Source organism: Rhinolophus ferrumequinum, chromosome 16, assembly GCF_004115265.2.
Source record: "Rhinolophus ferrumequinum isolate MPI-CBG mRhiFer1 chromosome 16, mRhiFer1_v1.p, whole genome shotgun sequence".
Classification (NCBI taxonomy): Eukaryota; Metazoa; Chordata; class Mammalia; order Chiroptera; family Rhinolophidae; genus Rhinolophus; species Rhinolophus ferrumequinum.
In genome coordinates this window covers 26,281,672-26,305,572 of record NC_046299.1, presented here as the reverse complement: position 1 = coordinate 26,305,572, position 23,901 = coordinate 26,281,672, and the positions used below count along the sequence as shown (strand labels likewise).

Sequence of the window (23,901 nt, the reverse complement as noted above, 5' to 3'; positions counted from 1 at the left end):
TGTCTCCCCTACTGCTTGCAGCCAGAGATTATTTGTGCACTCCCTGGTACCTGGAGCAGTGCCTGGCGTATAGTAGGTGCCTAATATTTGTTGGATGAAATTAGTGTGTCTAATGGAGTTGGTAAGGTTTATAGAAGAGCAGGAATGAGCAGACCTGACTGCGCTCCCATATTAGATGGGTGTTACGGCAGGTAGCTAATGAAGGGACTTAACCTCAGAGTGGTGGTCTGTTCCTGGGACTGGCTTCGCTCTCACCCTAGGCCTGGGGAAGGACTCTGATACCTGGGACATAATTCCTTGTGGTTTGGAAGGCTCTTGCTAGAAGATTCCTAGGGCTGAAGTACTGTGTTTCCCCGAAAATAAGACCTAGCCAGACAATCAGCTCTAATGCATGTCTTGGAGCAAAAATTAATATAAGACCTGGTATTATATTATATTACATTGCATTATATAAGACCTGGTCTCATATTGTAGTAAAATGAGACCGGGTCTTATATTAATTTTTGCTCCAAAAGATGCATTAGAGTTGATTGTCTGGCTAGGTCTTATTTTTGGGGAAACAGTAGGAGAGCAGAGTGAAGCTCCCTACTAAGGTCCTAGCTAGGCAGTAGCACTTTCTTGTCGTTTTATGTGTGCGTCTATGTAAGAGTGGCCCCGCCTCCCAGGCACACCTGGTATTTGCAGTCATTAACTCAAGGGGCAGGGATGAGGTGGTCTAATAAACTGAGGCAGGAAGGTGGGTGATGTGGATTCCAGGCTTCTCTGCTCATTGGCTTGCTGAGGAATTTTTAGAATCATAGAACTTTAGAGCTGAAAAGGAACTTAAATATTTCTTTAACCTCTTTTTTCTTTTCCAGCTATTAAAAAGAGAATAAAGGTATATCTACTCCCTGCCAAGTTCACAGAAATATGGTACAACCTATATAAAAACTGCATGAGCGCCTTTAAGTTTTGAGTGTGTCAAGGTCAAGACATTGTAGGGAAGTGGTCAAGGTCAAGTGCGTTCAAAAGGGAGGAGGTCTGTCTCTTTGCCACTTTCTTGAGTGATGTTGGGCAAGTTATTTGTTTGTGCTTGGTTGATCTTATGTTTAAAAAATCAAAAGATGGTAATATCTCCAGTTTACTTCAGAGAGATGTTATGGGGGTAAAATAAGCTAACACTGTTTTTAAAATTACTTTCATGGCTGTATGATCTGCTCAAATATGAAGTCCCAACCCAGAGCCTCATCTGGCATTGATGGGAAGTAAGGCCTTGGTTCTCTTCTCCTTCCTAAGTGTGTGTGACTTTGGACAAGCCTCTTGATCTCTCTGAGCCTCAGTTTCCCCATTTGTACAATTCGATGACTATTACCCTGTCCACCTCCCAGAGAGGTTGTAAGAATCAAGTGAGATCCTGGATGAAAAGAGACTTTGTGAACTTACGAAGTTTCTGTTATTAAAAGCTACAGGATTTTTACACACAAACCCATAGCCAGTGATTCCCTCCTCCCCCCCACCAGATCATTGAAGCTTACTTTTTTTTTAAAGAGCAAAACTATAAAAGAAATGTTTAAAAACTATTTTTGGATGGGAAACACGATACTTCAGGCCTAGGAATCTTCTATTTCTTTCTGAAATAGATGATATGCTTCCAAGCAAAGTATACTGAGCATGATAACCTCTCTTTGCAACTCGATGGTGTTGAGTTTGCATCTATATGTACAAAGCATCTGCTTGGAGGTGGGGACCACAAAGGCTTTCTCTCAAAAGCCTTTATCTCTGAAAGAAGAGGGGTTGTGGTGAATTGGTGGCTGGCAGGAGGAAGTTGCCAGGAGAGAGCCCGTTCAAAAGGGACCTACCTCCAGGTCCCAAGCAGCAGTATTGGTGTGGGTAGGCTCTTGAATCTTGTTCCGAGCTCTGAATGAAAAGAGTCCTGCCTAATCAGCTGTTGTGCTTATGACAGCGTGAGGCCCCTGGGCTTCCGAGTTTCTAGAGCAGTAGGCCCTGAACTAAGTGGTTCCCTGCTGCTGTGCTTTTGGGGTTCATGTCTCCACCTATAATTATTGCTCTGTTTTCTCTCCGTCAGTCAGTGGTCACTCCCCCCCATTTAAAAAATTGTGGTTAAATATACATAACATAAATTTACCAAATTAACCACTTGTAAGTGGACAGTTCTGTAGCATTTAAGTACATTTACACTGTTGTGCAACCATCACCACCATCCATCTCCACAACTGTTTTCATCTTTCCAAACTGAAGCTTTGTACCCATTAAACACAAACTCCCCAGTCTCCCCTCCCCTTAGTCCCTGGCAACCAGCATTCTCCTTGTGTCTCCAAGAGTTTGACTACTCTAGGTACTGTATATAACTGGAATCACATGGTTTTTGTTCTTCTCTGTCTGGCTTATTTCTCTTAGCATAATGTCTTCAAGTTTCATGCATATTGTGTCATGTGTCAGAATTTCCTTCCTCTTTAAGGCTGAATAATACTCCATTGTATGTATATACTGCGTTTTGCTTATCCATCATCTGTCCTCGGACACTTGGGTCACGTCTATCTTTTGGCTATTGTGAATAATGCTGCCGTGAACATGGGTGTACAAATATGTTTAAGACCCTGCTTTCAGTTCTTTTGTGTATATTCCCAGAAGTGGAATTGCTAACCCATATGTTAATTCTGTGTTTAATGTTTTTGAGGGACTGCCATACTGTGTTCCTCAGCAGCTGCACCATTTACAGTGTATGAGGATTCCAGTTGCTCCACGTCCTTGCCAATACTTGCTATTGTCTGTGGGGGATTTTTTTTTTTTGTTTTTTTTTTGATAGTAGCCATCCTGATGGTGTGAAGTGGTATCTCACTTATCATAGTGATCACTTCTTGAGATCCCATCTGCTGGGCTCAAATAGCAACACCTCCCATTTCTTGAGCTTGTTAGAATTGTGCCTAGAGAAAGTGTAGATGGGCTCAATGTGAAGCCTGAGGGGTCCCCCAGAGAGGCAAGTATGGGAACTTGGGTGGGGAGAGTCTGTGACATATTTCTGGTAAGTCAGAATTTGGCTTGCTTCTGGGTTTCTAACTATGTGGTCAAATGTTTGGGATGGATGGATGGACAGACAGACAGATGTGTGGATGGATGGATGCCTCCAGTTAAGCAAAACATTTTTGTGTTATCTTTCATCTGGCTCCCAAAGGATGTTAATGCTGTCTTACTCTGGTTGAGCACCACTGTTTTTTAGCTGCCTTTTGCATGTGAGGGATGCAGGACTATAGTTCAAATGGAAAATGTAGGGATGAGTGAAAGGTAGGGAGTGTTACAGTGACGTGGCAACATGGCGTTTGTCTGCTGCTCGAGGCCATGTGCTTCTTTTTGAGCTTCTGGGGACAAGACCTCCCTGCTTTCTGAGCTTACAAGGAAGGGGGCTGGGGCTCAGTGTGCATCCACACTTCTGACCAGCCCCAGCCCAGCAACTTCTATATCTGTTGCCCTTGGAAAGAGGAACCTGTCAGGAAAAGGGCTGGAGCACCTTCTGCAGGGTAAAGGTTGGGGGAGTGGGGGATGGGGATGGCTCCTCATTTGTACCTGTCTCCTCTGGGAGGCTGGCACCAAAGCCCAAGCCTAGGCAGCCAGCCAGTCCCCAAGCAGCTTGGGTCTTAGAGGCAAGCCCGTTGACTTGGAGTTTTGTTGTTTTTAAGGGCTGGAAGAGATGCAGTAGCAACAGCTCTCCTTTGCTGGGTGTTTCCCATGAGCCAGGAGCATCACATGCAGTATCTCGGTCAGACCTCACAACCACTCTATGAGTAGACACTATTATCCCCTTTTTATAGATGAAGAGATCGAGCCTTAGAAAGGTAACATCTCCTACCTAAGGCCACACAGCTGTAAACAGCAACGCCAGGACTGGCGCCCAAATGGTGTGATCTCAGAGCCCGAGCTGTTTGTCCACTGTAGTTTATTTTCACCGGAATGGGAGGAAGAGAAGACGTGTTTTTTGTTTTTTAAATAAGAGTTTATTATTGAGTACCTTCAGGCAACATGCTAGGTCCATTCAGATAATCAACTTATTTGATTGTCCCCATTTTGCCTATGGGAACATTTTTACCCATTTTACATATGGTAAAGCTGATGGTCAGGAAGGTGAATTGATTGCTGGTGGTCATGATGTTGAGAAGCGGCAGAGCTGGAATCCAGTTTAAGTACTTTGACTCAGATTCCGGTGCTCAGAGCTTATTCCGTTGTGCTGTGAGCTCCCTCCTCCAACCCCCATGAGCAGAATCTGGGAGGTCAGCTGGGAAGTCTGCAGAGCTCGAGGGACTATAACCACTCTGCTCCCTTCCCATTGCTGTCACCTCTTTTAATTTCCCAGCCCGTAGACCCCAACCTGCACACCTAGGACTCCCATGTGCTTGGCACATAGTAAGTGTTCAATAAATATGCGTTAAATGTTGTTTGAGTGCTGAGTCTGCTAGAAGTAATAGAATCTCAGCCAAGATTGTGTTCCTACAGAGAAACACAGAGTGCACACGTCATTTTCTCCTCCTTCCAGAATGAACCTCCACTTTCCAACTCCCAGATGCCTGGGACTTGAAGAAAAGAGTGCCTTAGAATTATTCCCAAGTTCCCAAGGGAAAAGAGGCAACAGTCACATTAGCAAAGTGCTTGCAGGATCAGGTGTCACTCTTTGTAATTAATAAAACTGACACTCCTTTGCTTAGCTCAGCATTTTGCAGTTTTCAAAGTGCTTTCTCGAGTGTTATGTATCATTTGATCGCCACAGCCATCCTGTTAGGTAGGCATGGCAGGAATCATTTTTCCTGGTTTATGGATGATGATACTGAGAGTTAGTGAGGATGTTAAGCTGCCCAGGATTATTGACAACTATGTAGCAGAGAGGCAGAAGCCATGGAAGGCAGTGCTTTGTCGCTATGGTGAGCCTCAGTTTTGACATCTGTAAAATGGGACAACAGTTCAACCACATAGTGTATTCAAGGATTATATATGGTGAAGTATATGAAGTGATCCGCATGGTGCCCACACACAGCAGATGCTTAGCAGATGATGGAAGTGAGTTATTAATGACAATAACTAAGACAAAGTTCATTATTCCTTAGGGGACTTGTATTCTACTGGCTTGTTCAGCCCAGAGTGTTGGGAGGAGCAGACTGTAGCCTCCCCTACAGAACCTGGGAAACCTGATTTTGTCCACTCTCTAGCCCTTCCCCTGGAGTGTGTAGAAAAGGCTGGCCATGCATTTCTTTTGATTGGCAAAATCTGAGGTTGTTTATAAGATACAGTTTTCTTTTGGTAGCAGGTAATTATGACAGTTATAACAAGTGTTTTACGGATTTAGTGTCCATTTGCATTTTTTTATCCAAGCTCCTTCAGCTCGTTAGCCCTGGGTAAGTTGTTTTGGATTTTTGGGTCTCACTTTCCTCCTCTGAAAAATAAAGATAACAGTACCTACCTCATAGGGTTATTGTGAGGATTAAATGAGTTAATGCACATAAAGTCCTTAGAATGGTGCCTGGGATATATTAAAATACCCAATAAATAGTTATTATTTTTTACTATTATCACCATGCTTGTCACTGTATTTAAGCCAGCTGTCCCCATCCTTTCTCTTCCCTCCAAGTTGAGAGGCACGGCCAATGAAGTTTATACACAAAACCTAGCTTCCACTGCGCATACTAACTGATTTTCTACCGTTCTTGTTATTCTAATCATTCATTTGGGAAAGCAGGTTGGAAGCAAGTTGCTCAAGAGTGATGTTATTGTAGAGATAGCCTTCAATCCAGCTTCATTTTTAAAAATGTGAATCATTCACAAAAACTTGACAATGTCAACTCTTTTTCCCCCCCTTCTTGTGCCTCCCTTCCCCCCGCCACTCCGGGTCAAGCCATTGTTTCTCAGTCTAGTTGTGTAGGACACAGCTCGCTGGCCCATGATATTATGAGCCTCCTGGTATTATGAGCCTTGTGCTCTCCCCTGGCTGAGGCAGAGGCGGCCGGTCTCCAGTTGTCGGTTGGCCGCTCACAGCAGCTCACGGCAGCTCTCGCCGGCTGCCGGCCACTCATGCTGGCCACCGGCCACGGCAGCACCCAGCAGCTCACAATGGCTGCTGGCCACTCACGCTGGCTGCTAGCCGCTCACGGCAGCACACGGTAGCCCATGGCAGCTCAGGCTGGCTGCCTGCCACTCACACAGGCTGCCAGCCACTCACACTAGCCATCGGCGGCTCATGGCAGCACATGGTAGCCCACGGCAGCACACAGCAGCTCACACGGCAGCTCACGCCAACCTCCGGCTGCTCACGGCAGCTCAGCTCCAGGGAGAGCCATTGTTCACAATCTTAGCTGTAGAAGGCGCAGCTCACTGGCCCATATGGGAATCAAACCGGCTTCCTCAGTGTTGGGAGCACAGAGCTCCAACCACCTGAACCACCGGACCCGCCCTCAACTCTTCTTAGTAACAAATCTTGTGCAACACCCCCACACTCTTGCTGATTCCAGCAACAACCAGTGGCTATGGTTGGGTTATCTTCTTACACATGCAAACATTTCTTGCCTGGTAGCCCAGGGCTCAGGAGTGCCCTCAGTGTGCTGTGGCCCATCTCCAGCTTGGCACACACCTCTGGGTCCCCTGGGGCTTCCTTCCTGGAGCCTCCTTCCTGGAGTCGCCCACATTTCTCTGATACACTTTGTCAACTGTAAACACTTCCTCCATGAACTTCCAAGAAACTGGCAATAAACATCCATGGCAGAGCCACTTTCCACACTTGATACACAGCCCCCTGCAACTATATTAAAAAAAGAAAACAGTTGTTTTATAATTATTATATACTGTTATTTCTTGAGCACCGACAGTGTGGCAGACGCTGCAGTAGGTACTTTATGCACATCTCATCTAATCTTCCTGATAATTCACAGAGGGTGAGATTGTCCTCATTTTAGGGGAGAGGCTCAGTGATTTTCACTATCATGTTCAGAATCACACTGAGAAACGAAAGATTTTGGATTCCAAGCCACAGCTTTTTATTTTTGGCCCTGGGTTCCTTCCATGCAATAGCTGCCTCACTGTCAATTTCAACTTAAGGGCTCACTGGACCCTAAACAGGTATAGCTGGTTTACTGACGTCATTGCCACCCATGACTAGTAAATAGTCTACTTCTGCCAGTTCTCACAGCACATATCCTGAATGTGCGAGCAAGTGCACTTGGTGACAATCTTCATGGATTTGTCCCTCCTCCACCTCCGCCACCCATGCTGTGTCTGGGAAACAGACCACACTGTCCTCTGTATAATGGGAGATCACACAGGGCATTGGATTTTTACTTAGCGACTGCACTGTTTCTCCAACTAAACGGTCATGTGACCTGAGCATCTCATTTCCCAAAACCTCCCAGCAGCTCTAGAAATCATCGTTACTGAAATCAGTACCATTTATTAATTTTCGGCCACAGATGTGTGAGGCACCCTGCTAGGTGTTTGACATCATTGCCTTCAGTTTTCACATGAGCCTTTAAGGTAGGCATAATTACCTCCACCTTACAGAGGAGGAAACCGAGGCTTAGGTTAAGATGCTTGCCCATGACAGCAGGTGAACTGCTGTTTGAATCCTGGTAGTTGAATCCCCGGGCCTGTATGTTAACCACTATGGGAAACTGCCTCTAAATATTCCTTGCGCCTTCCTTGTCCCATGCACGGGACTGTGCTGTCCGTGGGGCACATCGTGGAACATGCATTCCTTTTTCCTCAAGAAACTCACAGTGTAATGGACTGCGTAATACCAGAGCTTCTGTGATTTGGTTTTATTTTTTCCAAACCCATTTCTGCTTGGGCACACCCAGTGGGCAGAACCGTGACGCACAATGCGCAGGGTCCAGGGTGAGCTGAGGAGGCTGGGGAGCTGGAGGTGCTCTGCATGCCATGTTTGTGCCCCAGGCCGACTTCTCTGGTGGCTGTGTGCCCTTCTTTCCTTTGTGCTCTCACATCAGGTTCACAGAACCCAGAGGTAACCCAGGTCTGGCCCAGTGTAATATTCTTGTTTGTGGCCCAATCCAGGGCAGATTGCTGAGGAGGTGGGGGGCTTATTGGCTGGAAACTTACTGTTACCAAGGCCCCAAATGAATTTTTTTTTTAAAGATTTTATTGGGGAAGGGGAACAGGACTTTATTGGGGAACAGTGTGTACTTCCTGGCCTTTTTTCCAAGTCAAGTTGTTGTCCTTTCAATCTTAGTTGTGGAGGACGCAGCTCAGCTCCAGGTCCAGTTGCCGTTGCTAGTTGCAGGGGGCAGAGCCCACCATCCCTTGCGGGACTTGAGGAGTTGAACTGGCAACCTTGTGGTTGAGAGCCCACTGGCCCATGTGGGAATGGAACCGGCAGCCTTCAGAGTTAGGAGCATGGAGCTCTGACCGCCTGAGCCACCGGGCCGGCCCCCCAAATGAATTTTTAAAACCTTCACATGCTGTATGTTATTTGGGCCCCCTCCCTGGGATGCAGGATGAGCTAGTTTTTGGAGTCGATAGGCAGAAGGAAAGCTTCATCGGGTCCTTTGATCTGCATCTGACCCCTCCTGTTTGAAGCTGAGGGTAGCTCTGTCCTGCTGTGACATATGTCCCATGGAAGATCCAGGGCCTGGATGTCCGGCTCATTGTTGACCATCAGTCACTTTTCCTGCAGCCCTGGACAGAGGTGCTCAGCCTGCTACTTTTGAGAGCACCGTTCCTTGGGCACTGGTCTGTGCCAAAGACCCTGTACCAGAGAAGTGTCCAAGGAGAGACTTGAGCTTACAGGCCGTTCTTCATGAGTGCTACACACCTCTCCACTTCCCGTGCTAGTTTAGATATGGATGGGAACACCCTTTTGTAGGCTGGATCTGGGGCCTTAGTGTTACAGGTGAAATGATCCTTTGTTTAAAAGCTGTGAGATTGGCAGTCTTGCTCAGAACCCATCCTTAATCTTTTAGGGGAAGGGAATTGGCAATTATAATGAATTCAGCTGGAAGAACTGGTTCACAGAGGTTAAGCCGCTGGCCAAGCCATTGGTCTTCCCTTCGAAGTTAGAGGTAGAACTGGTATCTGGTTAGAGGTAGAACTGGTATTATGGAGCCTTCATAATATCAGGAGGCTCATAATACCAGGAAATCTGACTCCATTTCCTGTGTCCTTTCTGCTACATCCTGGCTCATTCCTGCAAACATGTTATATTTGTGCACATATTATACATGTATGTCTCACCATCCATGATGGTTTCCCGTCTATCTAGGGGAGGAAGCAAAGACAAATGTGAGATACCATTTGAAGCAAGACAATGTGTAGACAAGTAGAGACAAAGGCAATGTGTAGACATTTTAGAAAGAGTTGAGGTGGGATAGGGCAGGTGTTAAGGGTAAGGGAAGAGGGTTGGGAAGGTAAGGTTAGAGAGAAGCAAGTAATAAGATTTTCTCTATTGTAAAAGTGATATGTGTTCATGTAAAAAAATGTGAACAATACCAGAAGGCCCAAAGAAGAAAATCGTCATACTCCTAGCACCCAGAGAAAGTCCCCATTCCTCATTTGGTGTTTATCTTTCTAGCTTTTCTTTTCTTTGTTTCTTTTTCTTTTCTTTTTGGCAATAGAATCAAATTGGCTCCATACACCAAGGTTAGGGAAGGTCTTGATAATAAACGGAGGCATTTAGGTCAAAGAGAGCCTCTGCTGGTTCCTGCACGTGGGGTGCAGATGAATGATGCGGTTTGGGAAGAGACACCCAACATCTGCGAGCAGCCAAGACTAGAGCCGGTGAAGACGCAGGGAGGGGCTGCAGCATCCCAGACTCAGGACGCAGATTTCATCACTGACTCACTCCACAAGAGTCTCAGGTTCGCTCCTCTGCTGCTGCCCAGAGGTTCAGGGGAAAGAATCTCTCCGGATTGATCTCAAAAGTTTGCCTCCCCTCACCCCCCACCCCACAGGCTCCTTTCTTTCCCATTTATCACCCGGATTTTTCAGCAGAGTTCCCCTCCTCTGCAGTTGGGGACACATAGCCAGTTTTGCCACACCACAAGCTTTGCTGATGCTTGAGGTCATTTCAGGGGAGAAACTATATATAGCGGAGGACTAGCATCAGGACAGCTCCGTACTGTTCTGGCTGTTTAGCGCTGCCCTTCTGCCACTGCCGCCAGGGTCACCTCGGACTCCGGGCCCAATGGTGGGCGCGGTATTGTTCTCCCTGTGTTCCCTCGCCAGTGCTCTCCCACTCGGGACCAGGCTTCTGGCCCCTCCCAGGCCCGAGCGAGACTAAAGGATCAGCCTCGCGAGAAAGGCAGCGGGAGAGTCAGGCGGCCAAAGTTCTCCTTCAGCTCTGCCTCTTAGCACCTGATTCCGGCCTCACGACCTGATTCCCTGACTCATCTGAATGATGGAATTGGTCTGGAACAGGAATTTTGTACTATTTGTTTAAGCCACTAGAACACCTTCAGATGCGAGCTTACTAGGTAGCTTGATATATACAACCAAATGCGCACTGCACTGGTGATGTCAAGGAGACCAGGGCCTCAAGAGAGTCCCCTGAAGTCTTGGGGTCCCGCAGAGCACACAGCTCGAAAACCACTAGGCAAGACAACCCTCTGAGGTTTCCTCCAGTTTTGGGATTCCTGGGTCTGGCCTTGTGATGGCCTCTGGCATAAATGACCCATCAGCAGGGTTGCTGTGACCTCTTGGAGATGATGGTCATCTTGGGTAGACGGGGTCGGGGGGAGGGTGGCAGAGGGAAAGAGATCTCGGGGCAGAGTTGTTTGTAGTGGGGTAGTCGGAGGGTTAACAGAGTTTGCGAATCCAGTTTGACTTGCTGGCCTCCTCCCACCTGCCTTTCCTTTTAGTGCCAGATTGTCCCACAGAAGAGATCAAAATGAGGATATAACGCATTTCAGCCAAGGAAAATACGTTGAATTTAAGTTGCCTAGAGCTGAGTTACACATTTTATACGTGGAGTATTTGTAGGGCACAGCGGTGCCTTTGGCAGAAATCAGAAAGCCAAAAGCTGGGGCTAGTTTTCCCTCATTCAGTGAGTTTGTTTGTCGAGTCCCTGCTTTGTATTCCTGGAGGAGCATAAGGGAGATCCCAGCTGTATTAGGACCCCTTAATTGCAAGTAACAGAAACCAACTGAACCTAGCTTAAGCAAAACAGATGATTTATTATAAGATTTCAGGGGGTGCTCAGGACCCCATTGCAGGATTCCTGCTTTAAGCAGGGACTAGAAAAATCTTGTTAGTCTCCCTTTGTCTCTTGTCTCTGCAGCCTGGCTTCTTCCTTCCTCAGCCCACACTGTCCCAAGTGTTTCTGCTCCAGTTCCAGCCACACTCAGACAGACTGACATCTCCTAGTCCAAAGTCCAGATTCCCAGGGGAGCGAGTTCGATTGGACCAGCTTGGTTCACGTCTCTACTCTTGGCCCACTCTGCCCTGGTCAGGGGATGATGTCACATGCAACAAAACATGCCTGGCAGGGGCCAGTCCTAACCCTACGTGGATTGGGGGCAGCTTCAGAAGAGAACTGGTGAGCCGCTCAGACAGCCCCAAAACTGTCTGCTCCTCCAGCCCTAATTGAGGAGCCCTGGCCCCAGGGAGGAAACCAGGTGTGTGTGAAACACTTACTGATCAGACGGGGAGACAAGAAAAGTGCCCCTCAGCAGAGCCTGCTTGTTGCCCAGTACGGCTCCTACAGGTAGGGCTGTCACATGCGGGTTTCGGGGCTCCCCCAGCTAGTGTCGACAGTGTTCCACACAGAGAACAGAGGCCCCTCCAGGTTAGCTCAGGGAAAGAGGGATTGTTGGTAGGATTACGGTGAGGCAGCCCAGTCTCATGGGAGCTGGGACTGGAGAGCAGTCAGGGAGGGAAGCGGCTGTCTTTTGGGGGCTGGTGGCCTCTCTGCTTTCATCTGAGCATCTGCTCTTGGCTTCCCTCTCTGTAGACCCAGTCTTCTCTTACTCATCGGCTTGTTCCATGGCTGAGCACACTGCCGAGTTTTGGCAGCCAGTGGATTGGCTTCTCTGGGTCACAGGACCACCCAGGTCCAGGCAGCTAGTGTGGGGAGGGGCCCTTTCAGAGCTTCAGGCAGGACAGATGTTGAGAAACAATCTCATATCTTCTTCAGTCAGGATGCTTGCGGACTCAGGAGAGTGGAGCCTCGAAGGATGGAATAGAGGAGGAGCCTTAGGAGGAGGACCAGCTGAAGCTAAAGCAGGGGTGCAGGGAGAGGCCAGGGGCAGGTGTGTGCTTTGGGGAGGGGCCAGGAAGGCCTGGAAGGCGCCTTGAAAGTGAGCTGTGGGGCAGGAGTGTGCAGGCAGTGGGGAGCCACTAGGAGCACGTGACCAGGGGATGCAGGGGACTTCAGAGTGTCCTTCTGGACCCACAGGATGAAAAGGTGTCTCAGGCAGGATGGGAGACGGAGGCCAAGCAGGAGGCTGGCAGTGCTCAGGCGGAGGGAAAGGCTCTGTGTCAACATGTTGGGAGTGGAAGTGACGGGTACAGAAGCCCCTTTGAAGAAAGAGTCCACAGGATTGGGTGACAGGTTGACCAAAACAGAGGGAGGGCCAGAGATGTGGCTGGCAGGGTGGGAGCATTGGGGAGGGCCTGGCAACACTGGGCACTTGGAGAAGAGAGATTGTTAGCCCCGGAGCAGCAGGGCTACTGGAGCGCTTGTTCTTCTCAGTTGGGAGAATTGCATACATTTAAAGCAGAAAGGGAAGTTCTGGGGTAAAGGAGGAGACAGCTGGAGAATGCGTCATGGGCCCACCACCTCTGCTTCGCAGGATCTATGACCCTGCCCAAGTCACCTCCACTTCCTCATCTTCCCAGTGGGAATGATAGAGACGTGGGGACGGTCAAAGATGATGCATACGACGATGCTTTGTACACAGGAAAGGCCGGTGCAGATGTAGGCAGCCTTTTCTGTTGCTGCCTGTGTGATGTCCTGCGTGTGATCCCTCTGCGAGGTCAGGGACCCTTTCTTCCTAGACCCGCCACCACGTGACCTGACGTGGCCTGACACTGGCTCTGTGCAGCCAGCCCAGCCCCTCAGGTGGGTGACAGTGCTGCTGATTCCATGTGACCTGGTGTGATGTTGAGAATAGTGCTCGTCTGGAAGTGAATCTGGGGGTGCCTGAATGACTGCTTAGGTCGAGGATTAGTTCAACCCCACCTAATTCCAGCATTTCCCTGCTGGGTGCTGTGTGTGGGTAGAGCCCATTGGGCAGGACTGAGGCTGAGCTCTCCTTCCAAGAGAAAGAACAGAACAGTTGGGGAAGGGTGCGGGTGTGGGCAGCTTAACCCATGCACATTTCAGTGTGGAACTGGAAGGTGATTTCTCCTCCCTGTGGGCCTCCCAGGCCTGTTCCCTGAGAAAACCACAGAGCGGTTGTTCCAAAGTTCCCAGGAAAGGGGAAATGATGAAACCTGCATCCTGTTTTGCCACTGGCTTAGAAGAGGACCCAGATGGGGACAGTAGATGGTGGCAGTGCCTGGAATACTGGTGAAATCCTGGGGCTTGTGAAATCAGGGGTGGGGGGCAGAGGAGGCTTGAGGAGGGGACCCGAGGTCAATCAGTGAGAGCGCCTGTGGCCCTCCCTTTCGTCCTGTCCCGACCTTTGTCCGTCCAGCAGCGCCCGGCAGCGTGGTTCTCTCTCCAGCTGCCCCTTCCTCAGGATGTGGCCCAGCTTTCCCCTGCTGCCCACATCCTGCCCTTCCTGGCTTCCCCATGGCTCACCTGCAGCTTCCTCTCTCCTAGAAGGCTGGCTTCCTGTCCGCACAGTGTCTCTGGTTTGAGTCTTTCCCCTGTGCGTCCTCTTCCTCCCCCTCCGGCCCTTTTGGCCTCTGTTGGAGTCTCCTGTTCCCCCCACACCAAGCAAGACTTGGTGTTCTCCTGCTAGCTCATTTCCAGACGCGGGCCCCTCGGAGTATTAAACACAGCAGCTGTGCGTTTCACGGGCCTGCCTAGTTGTCTTGTCCTCAGCAATGGAGGTCATGTCATTTGTGACAATAAATAGGAAATAAGAACGAGAGGTCTGCCAGGTGCCTCTGGGCTGCCCATCCAGCTGCCTGCATTCCTCCTGGGAAACGATAAGAGTAATACAAATAATAAAGCTAACACTTGTAAATACTTTGTGTGTTCACTTATCATTTTCTAGATGCTGTGCTAAACATTTTACATGTAATTTTCTCATTTAATCTTCACAATAGACTGGTGAGGCAAGCTGTATTATCATGATCTCACAGTTGAGGGAAACTGAGGCTCAGAGTGTCATGCAGGTGTCATGCGGGGTCTCTGGTCCTGCCCCCCACATAAGAATGCAGGACATGGTGAGGCCAAAAAGGAATACCCATGGAGCCATAGACAGGGGAGTCATACCACTATATTCTCGCTGGCGGCTGGGTTGGAAACACAGGAAGCAGGAGCCACACTATCTGCAACCTGCCGTCTACTTCTCTCTGCCAACCAACCTCATTGGCTAGCTGCAATCCGCCGTGCTAACTGCAATCCGCCGTGCTAACTGCAATCCGCTCCTGCTCGCTCAGACACCATCTCTTTGCTAGCCCACATTTTCTGCTAGCGTAACCACGGCAGTTATATTAGTGGCCAATGGCTCACTGGTTACAGCTGATGGCCAACTAGCCACAGCTGATGGCCATCCAATCACAGTTGATGGCCATTTACTACCTGAGCCAACACCGTTCCACACTCTGAGCACAGCCAGGGCCTCTCAGGGCACTGCCACTCTCCCTCTGGGCACAGCCCAACTTCCTGGGCACAGCCAGGGCTCTCAGGGCACTGCCACTCTCTCTGGGCACAGCCAGACTTCCTGGAATCAGCCAGGGCTCTCAGGGCACTGCTACTCTCTCTGGGCTCAGCCAGACTTCCTGGACTCAGCCAGGGCTCTCAGGGCACTGCCACTCTCTCTGGGCTCAGCCAGACTTCCTGGACTCAGCCAGGGCTCTCAGGGCACTGCCACTCTCTGGGCACAGCCAGACCTCCTAGACTCAGCCAGGGCTCTCACGTATTCTTGACGGTGGCCAGTCGAGACTCAAAAGCAAACATCCACCAGTTCCAATACATGGTGGTACATTCCCAAGCAAACAGTCAAGCGGTCCATTAAATTAGGGATAGAAGGCAATTCCCCATTGTCCATAGTCATTCGCCAGGGCTGTCCTGGGGGTGAGGGATGACCTTGACCTCACCCTCATCTCCCACGGAGGACTCAGCAAGTGTTTCCTCTTGGGACTACAAGTCCTGCATCCCAGCTGCCTCAGCAAGCACTTCCCAGCTCACAGGGCTGCAACAACCTTCGCTTTCTCCGGCCTATGCTGGTTGGGGAACTGTCCACGTCTTTCCACCCCTCCACGGGGGTCCCGCTCTCCAGCAGCTGCTCCTCCTGGTCTTCCAGGGACTGAGTGTTCATACGCACAAACTGCTCCACCGTCCTTCGGAGAGCTTTGGCTGGCACCCTACCCTGCTCGCTGTGCCATGTGTCGTGCAGTGAGTCACGCAGGGTCTCTGGTCCCGCTTCCCACATAAGAACGCAGGACATGGTGAGGCCAAAAAGGAACACCCACGGAGCCATAGGTAGGGGAGTCATGCCACTATAGCCTCACTGGCGGCTGGGTTGGAGACACAGGAGGCAGGAGCCACACTATCCGCAACCTGCCATCCACTTGTCTCTGCCAAACAATCTCACTTGCTAGTAATCCGCTTCTCTGCAATCCACGCTTGCTAGTTTAGCCACCATCTTCTTGCTAGCCCCCATTTTTCTGCTAGCGTAGTCAAAGCAGTTATATTAGTGGCTAATGGTCACTGGTTACAGCTGACGGCCAACTAGCCACAGCTGATGGCCATCCAATCACAGTTGATGGCCATTTACTACCTGAGCCAGCACCTTTCCACGGGAGGCCGAGAGCCTGGAAACTGCCCTCCTGGTTCTGTCCCCACAGAGGGAGTGTGCTTTAAAAGGCTGAGAAAAATGGTCTTCTAACAGGAGACCTTAGTGTCCTGTCATTCTGTGTCTTGCAGCCCCTCAGCTATTTACTGGAGGTCTCTGAGGACGGTGTGCACTGTATGGGGCATCCTGCCTGCCTCGTCTCAGTTGGACGAAACCCTCTCGGGGCTGTGGGTGGCCTACCCGATGGCCGTACCACTCACTTCCTGCTGGATGCCGGCTGGAGGTGATAGCTCGTGTAGAGGCCCAGTCCTGGGGAGTTCAAGGCTCATCTGAATCACATACCTCTATAGCGCCGACGTGCATTGAGTTTCTACGCGCCAGGTCACAGCTGAACAAAACTAATATGGCCCTTCCCTCATGTCACCCACAGAATAGTGGGAAGACAGATTATGCTCAAGTAATCAAAATGGAACACATGCTATGAAGAAGAGAAGAGGGTGTTGGGAGAGAATTATAGGGTAGGGGAAATGAATTATTTTGGGGTGGAGAATCAAGAAGACTTCCCTGAAAAGGAGCCCTAAGGTAACACCTGAAGGCTGAGACAGAGGTAGCCATGTTTGTCTCATGTGGCCCCAGCCCTGGCTAGGGCTTCTTGCTGGCCCTTGAGACACTTTTAGGTGAATTAGGAAAAGATGCCTGCTCTGGGCAGAAGCAGCCCTGCCAGGGCCCATTGCTGGTGAGCGAATATGAGCTAGGTTTCCACCTCCACTGGGCCCTGGTCCTGGCAGTCATGTGCTGGGCACAAGCCAGGGGGTGGGGGTGCTTACCTACGCTGGGCACAAGGAACTGCGTAAGTGGAGGCCTTGGACTGCAAAGAGCTTGATGCCATCCTGGAAGGAAAAGAAGCCATTGGAAGAAGCAAATGGCCACTTCAGCTTTTCTCCCTCTAGTGAGGAGGTATTTTCCCTTTCAAGGAAAAAAGGCAGGGAGGCTGAATTGGGAGCACTGTCTTGAGCTACTAGGCTGGCTGGCCTAGTAGCAGTATCCAGTCTGCCTTCCATAACTGTAGGTGGTGAATCTCTGCTCTCACCTTCTTGCCATAGCAGATGTCCCTTCCCCAGTGTCCTCGGAGAGAGACGGACCATTAGGAGGGAGTTCTGGGGAAGCTGGGCCAGGGACCTAGGTGTAGGGCCAGCCAGCTTCCGGTCAGCCTCCCAGGATGAGTGCTTATTACTTTGTGCTGAGTTCTGTGCTCATCTTGTTCATTTGGAATATCACAGACCTTTAACGTTCTTTGTCTTCTCACCTGGAACATCCCACAGGTAGTGATAATGGCCTCACGTGTAAATGATGGCGGATTAAGGAAGAAGATTCTGCTGGGTGGAGAGTTCTGCTCACCTTGGGGAAGGAAGGGAGCAGGGCATGCTTGAGGACATGGCATTCGAGTTCTGTTCTAAGTGCTTGGATGCATATGGACCATAAATTTATGGAGTAAACTAAACTCTAGCTCTTGGACTAAACTCTAGCTCTTACTGACTGGTGAGCCTGCAGTGCTTAGCACGATGCCTGGCTCATTGGAGGTGCTCAGTACAATTTAGAGATTGAGTAGGCCCCTCCAGCATCTTCAGGAAGGCTGTCCAAATACTAACCCAGGTTTTCTGTCCTCTTGCCCAAGGCCTGCCTTTGTGCCACAGCTGCCAAGAGATAGAGCAACTAAGGGATGAATGGGGAACTTGAAATCGTGCCTTTAGGAACTGGGACTGCCTAGCAAGAAAACACAAAGGCGCAGGGAGATCAGGAAGACAGTGTTTAAATTCTCAAAAAACAGTTGTGTTATTATTAACATTTGTTGAGTCTTTCCTAAGTGCCAGGTACTGTGCTGGGGGCTACATAGATACAATCTCATTTAATCCTCACCAGTATCCAAAGAGGAGGATATTATCATCTACTTAATTAGGGAAAGAACTGGAGCTTAGATTAGATGATCCGTCCAGGGTCACCACCTGGGATGTGGAACGGGCCTCTGACTCCCGAGCTGGTAATTGCTAAGAGATTTTAACCTCTACACGGAGCTGCTTAGAGATTTTGTCATGTGGTTTCAGAAGACAGAGCTGGTACTCGTGGGTAGAAGTTTCATGAAGGTAGTTTTCTGTTCCCCAGAAGGGCGGTTTCTCTTCCTGAAGGAGAGCAATCTGAAATTAGAAGGGGGCTGCCCTCTGAGAGACCTCCCGGCATCAATGGGATCTGGTTCTGCAAAAGTTGCAGCTCTCCTGCCCTAGCCTGGTAGGAGCTTTTTCTGAATCGACCTGTGCAGGCCACCCTTAGCCAGGCACGAGCAGCAGTATCCAGACCCCTGCATCAGCCCAGCCTGGATCTCTGCGTTCTGTTCTCTCGTTTTTTCTGAAGCACAATTATAGGGCTGGGCCCAGGTTTCCTCCAACAGGAGGTGGGCAGCAATGTGTGACTGGCTGCCTTTGGAATGGGCCACACAACTACCTGGCCAGTCCCTGGGCCCTGGCAAGGAGGCTGGCGCTCTGATGGGCTTCTGGGGAGGGCAGACTGGTGGGCGTACCTCTTTGAGCTCCATGGCGTTACCAATGTTTACACGGTGGCATCTATTGTCCTTTGACTTTTGCTTTGCCTTACTGACTTCCTGTGGCCACACAGCTGGCTCCAGGATGTAGAGGGTTGTGGGGTAGTGCTAGAGCTGCCACAGCATCAAGTGAGTTGATATATGTGGGAGCCCTTTTGTAAACTGCAGAAGGCTACGGGAGCAGGTGACAACTGATTGGAATTCAGTCCTCTAAGACAGAGGAGATCGCCTCTTCTACTTCAGAGCGTTATGACAGGACATTAGAGTTGGAAAAGCCTAAACCACAATGTTGTCTAACTGCCCACCTGGTATGGAGTTGCTCCACTTAGCACCCTTGTTGAGTCAGGTCAGCTGGGCTTTCCTCGAGCGAAGCTAGCTTTTGATGGCTCTAATGAGGAGAACGTCCTTCCTTGCGTCAGCCTGGCCCTCTGCAGAGTGCGTTCCTGTGTGCTGCCTCGTTGCCTCTCCCTGTGTCCTGGTGAAGGGGGTGGGGTCTACACTCAGTGAGCTTGGAGAGCTCACCTGGGCTTCTGTGTGTGTCTCCCACCTGCTGGTTCTGCAGGAGCGGGGTCTGCTTCCCTTTGGTGAATTTTTCCTGCTCCTCTCCTGGGATTAGAGGGATTAGAGTTGGGTGAGCATTGGTGACCTTAGTGTGGTGAGGATAAAGAGAGGGCGTGGGCCTTTCCCAGGTTCATCCCAAGTATGTGACCAGGCAAGAAATACCACCTAGGAGATATTCAGTCTTGTCCTTCATTGCTCAGGTGCATTCTGCCTACTTCCAGGCCTCCGACATGTTCTATGGACAAGATTCTAAAAGCCCTTTCCAAACAAGGTCAAAGCTTTTGGCTTCCTTCATCTTTAGAATATAGCTGGCTGGTGGTTTGAGGGTGGGGATGGACACATGGAGCCATTTGGTGCCAGGAACAGGTCATGGCAGCTGGGAGGAGGGATGTGGACGGGCCAGGGTGCTATGGCTGAGCCACATAGAGAAGGGCCTCCATTGCTTGGGGCTGGGCCACCCTGTGACTCCCTCCTGTTTCACCTTTAGAGCCTGTCACCTCCCTGCTCTTGTCTTCATCTGCTTGTCTCCTCTTTGTCTTGTGAGGCACCCCTGAGCTGTTCTGCCTTCCAGCTCTTTAGCATCTTCTCTGCCTACCTGGAGAGTCCCAGATCTTAAGATTTAGCATTCCTGACACACCATCCGTCTTTGTTACATCTTCCCCTTTAGGGCTCTGCAGCCATGCCTGCTACTTCAGAGCAACTCCTGTCTCCACCTGGGAGCTTTAACATCAGCACCTCAACCAGACATTCTGGACGCCTGCCTGCTAGCCTGCCCAGAACGTTTAATTGGCTCTTGCAGGAGATGACATCTTACTCCACAGGGACATTTCACGACAGTGCCTTAATCCTGAAGGACAGGCCCAGTGGTAGAAATTTTATGTATCATGACAGCCCAACAAGGAGGACATTTGGGGGCAATAGAAGGAAATGAGCATTTGTGGAGTAGCTTCCACATGCCAGGAACATACCGCAGTTTGTCCTTGCAGCAGCCCTGTGAGGTGGCACCATTGTCTCTGTTTTATAGATCTGAGAACTCAAACTTGCTTGGAGTCATAGGACCAGTCACTGGGCCGGGTCAGAATGTGAATCCTCTGCTTGGCTCCAGAGCACAAGCTCCTCGCCCTGGACTGTGCAGCCCGTCTGCAGGGCCTGTCTTCTCTGTTTCCTCAGTAGCGCCGAGCCCAGCCCTTGGTGTGAGCATGTGACAGTGGCTATGGAAGGTGGGATAGAACTGTCAGGCAGGTACCAGGGCAGGGTTGGGTGCTTGGGCAGATGACTCAGGCACCTGAGGGCTGGGACGGCAGTAGCTGTCCTCTGTCCTTGTGCCCTGTGGCTGGGTGTGACTGGTGGGCACCCAAGCTCAGAGCTGAGAGATCCAGAAGTGGAACGAAGGAGAGGCAGTGGTGGGCGTAGCAAACCCGCAGTTATGCCAGGACTGCTGGTCTCTGGACTCCTAAGGATGATGAAGACACAGCTTCCCTGGTTCCTGGTTCCTCCGTGGGAGGTGGTGTTGGTGAAATTAGGCCCCCCACCTCCCAGGCCAGCTCCTTCCCCATTTCTCTTGTTCCCCCCTTTGGCCCCATGACAGCCAGCAGGCTGCGTAAGGAGACTCATAGCAGGGCTAGAATAAGTGTATGCCCTTGGTTTTGCAGCCCTTAACCCTTTCTTACAGTGGATGCAGTCTTTTAAACCTTTGGGGACCAGGCTTGTCTTTCCAATCCCTTCCATTGAGTCTGATGCTGCTTTTTCCCACTGTTACCACAATGCTCTTCCGCTCCTGTCCGTGCCTCCTTACGAGTGCTGCACGGAGTGTATGCCCTGACTTGTGTATCCCCTCCATCCCACCTCCTCTCCTGAGGCTCCTAGATCTCAGGGGGTTGGCGGGGGGCGGTCACGACCCACCCTTCTCCAGCTGGCACTAACAACAATGGAGACTTAGGTCCCGTTGGTGCTCAGCTCACCCTGTGAAGGCAAGTGCATTCATTCATGTAAAGCTACACTGCTATATAAAGGGGCATAATGTTCCAGCGACTTTAAGGGTGAGAAGTTTATTTTTCTGTCTCATGTAATGTCCCTGATGTACCCAGTGTGAACAGACCAGGCAAGAGGGATAGCTCTGATACTTGCCGTCATTCTGGGCTCCAGTTCCTTTGGAGTCATTGCTCTATCACAGGATGTCCATTGTCCATCATTGTCCATGGACAGGGTTGCTGCCATGCTTGGGTTCCAACCAATCGAAGAGATAAGAGAAGGTAGAGGAGGCATTCCTGCTGTCCTTGGGCCCAGGTCTTCTATGGCTCACATCCCTACAGCTCACATTCCATTGGCAAGAATGTAATCATGTGGCCATCCTGAGTGCAAGGGAGGCTGGGAAGTGTAGTCCCACTGGGCTACTGCTCACCAAGAAGGGGAGAATGGATTTGGGTAGACAACTAACAGTCTCACCACAAAAGATGGAGAGTATTTTCATTTGTGTGTGCTCAGAGATGGGGACTATTTCTCTGCCAGTAACATGCCTACTCTGTGTGACAGACTCAGTGCTGCACAAGCTGGGTGAACCAGAAGCTGAGTGAGGCAATTCCTGCCTTGTAGCAACTCAGTGTACAAGAAGAGGGCGAGCGTGGAGCCCAGACTGTCTGTTAGTGTCCACATAGAGATTTTGTCCTTATTGTGTGAGAGGCATTGCAGATACAGAGCTAAAAGACCACCCATGGCCTCGAACTGGACTAGGAGATGAAGTGAAGTGAAGTGCTAGGAGCAGGGCTGGCTTGGGGAATTAGGGTGTTTCACAGAAGACGTGATGTTCAAGCTGGGCACAGAAGGGTTCCGTTTCAGCAGGCGGAGGAGGGGCACCCACAGCAACGGCATGCAGACTTGGAAGTCCATGGTGGTTGGTGGGTCGGTGAGCACAGGTGGAGGGAGTAAAAGAGAGGTCTGCATGGCTCACACCTTGCTCCATTCTGGCCTCTGCACCTGTCTCCTTACACCTGCCTTCCCTGGCCACCCTTTCTAAAATGGTACCCCCTCTCGTCACTTTATTTTTCTGCTTTATTTCTAGCATAATGTATAACTTGGCACGGCTGTACTGATCGTGCATCATCTCTCTCTCCCACTAGAGTATAAGCCCCCTGAGAGGAAGCACTTTGTTCTGTTTAGTACCTGGCAAATAACAGGTACTCAGATATTTGTTGAATGAATAAATGAGTGAGTAGAAATATGTATTGAAGATCATATTTTTGGAAAACCTTGATTTCCCTGCTAAGGAGTTGGGCTTTTGTTTTTTAGGCAGTGGGGAGCCATGGAAAGCATTTGAGCAGGGCAGTGACCTGTCAGTTAAGAAGATTAGTGGCCGTAGCAGGAGGATGGGTTGGAGCGGGCAGAGCGTGTCCCTTCCCTGGCCCCAGCCCAGCTCCACAGCGATGTACCCTTCAGCCCTGTGCCCTGTGGTTCAGTCCTGAAACCTATTCCTGGGCACAATCATTTTGTTTGGGGCCAAGCAGAGGATTCAGTCTCTGGCTAGTCATAGTCCCTGGCAGTGGGGTATATGTGTATGTGAGCTGACCCCTGCCTTTCTTTTTGGGGACCAAAGAGGGTCTGACAAGCACTCTTGGGCACTGTTGTGGAAGTGAAAACTGATACAGTCGTTCTGGAAAGCAGTTTGGCAAAAGGTACCAAAAACCTTAAAAATATCCCTACCTTTGACCTAGAAATCCCACAACCAAGACTTTATCATAGGGAAATAAGCCGAAGTGTGTGCAAAACTTTATGTGTGAAGACTTTCACCGCACTGTGAAGAGTTAGACATAATCTGAACGTATGACTCAAGGCCCTCTCAATTCCATCCCCACTAAAACTCCGCCTGCCATGTAATAGACAGTAAAATCTGAGTCCTGGTCCTTATTTTCTCTCCTGTGCTAACGCAGCAGTCTCTCCACATGTCTTCCTGCCTCCAGGTGAGGCCCGTTAAGCCCACCCGACACGGATTCCAGCGTGACCTACAAAAATGCATGTTCTTCTGCTTCACCCTTTCAGGGGGCCTCCCATCGCTTAGGGGGTAGTGTCCACACTGTTGCACTGACCTGACAGCGCTTCCTGTCCTGTCCCCACCTGCTCTTTGGCTCCAGCTCTGGCTGCCTTCTGCCTTGCAGGCTACACTCCAGCAGCACTGCTTGTGGTTCCCCAGAGCATGCTCACCTCGGAGCCCGTGTTCACATTGTTCCCTCCGCCTGGCTAAATCCTGCTCATCCCTTAGCCTCCGAGTAGACTTCAGGACCTTCTGCAGGCCGGGTGAGACCCCAGCTCCTGCGTCCCCATGATAATGTGTATGGCACCGTCTTTACATTTGTACACTGGTTTCTGTTAATCTCCTCGTGTCTGTCGTCTTTACCAGCTCTGACCTTGAGGGCCTATTTTATTGACTTTGTGTCCCTGTTCCTTAACACCGGCCTGGTGCCTAGGAGAAGCTCAGCACATGTTTCTTGAAGGAAGGGGTGGGGGGAAAGACCAGCTTTTTGTTATAAAGAAATGCATCCTGTGTAGTGCCCGGCACTGATTGAGTCCTAATTCCTGATTAAAGACTGATTCCTGAGTCTAGCTGTAGGGCTGGAACCTGGGCCTCTGCATTTTTATGGAGCTTCCACAGGTGAATCTGATGGACGGCAAGGCTTGTGAATCATTGGTCTAGCAGTTGGCATCAGATTAGAATAAACACAGGATCAAGGAAGGATGTACTAATGGTGACGGATTGGATTGTACACACCATGTATCCCAGCAGTACATGTATGCATTGAAAAGAACAGAAAGAACAATTGAGAAGAACAGAAAGAAAAATCCCTCAACAGGTCATATTGCTGGCTA

General features: G+C 50.0%; 1 protein-coding gene across 2 annotated transcripts in view; it reads left to right on the top strand.

The window, feature by feature from the left end:
• Positions 1-23,901, top strand: part of UBTD1 (ubiquitin domain containing 1) — a 52,035-nt gene that overhangs the window by 5,127 nt on the left and 23,007 nt on the right. The gene's annotated exons all lie outside the window — the stretch shown is intronic.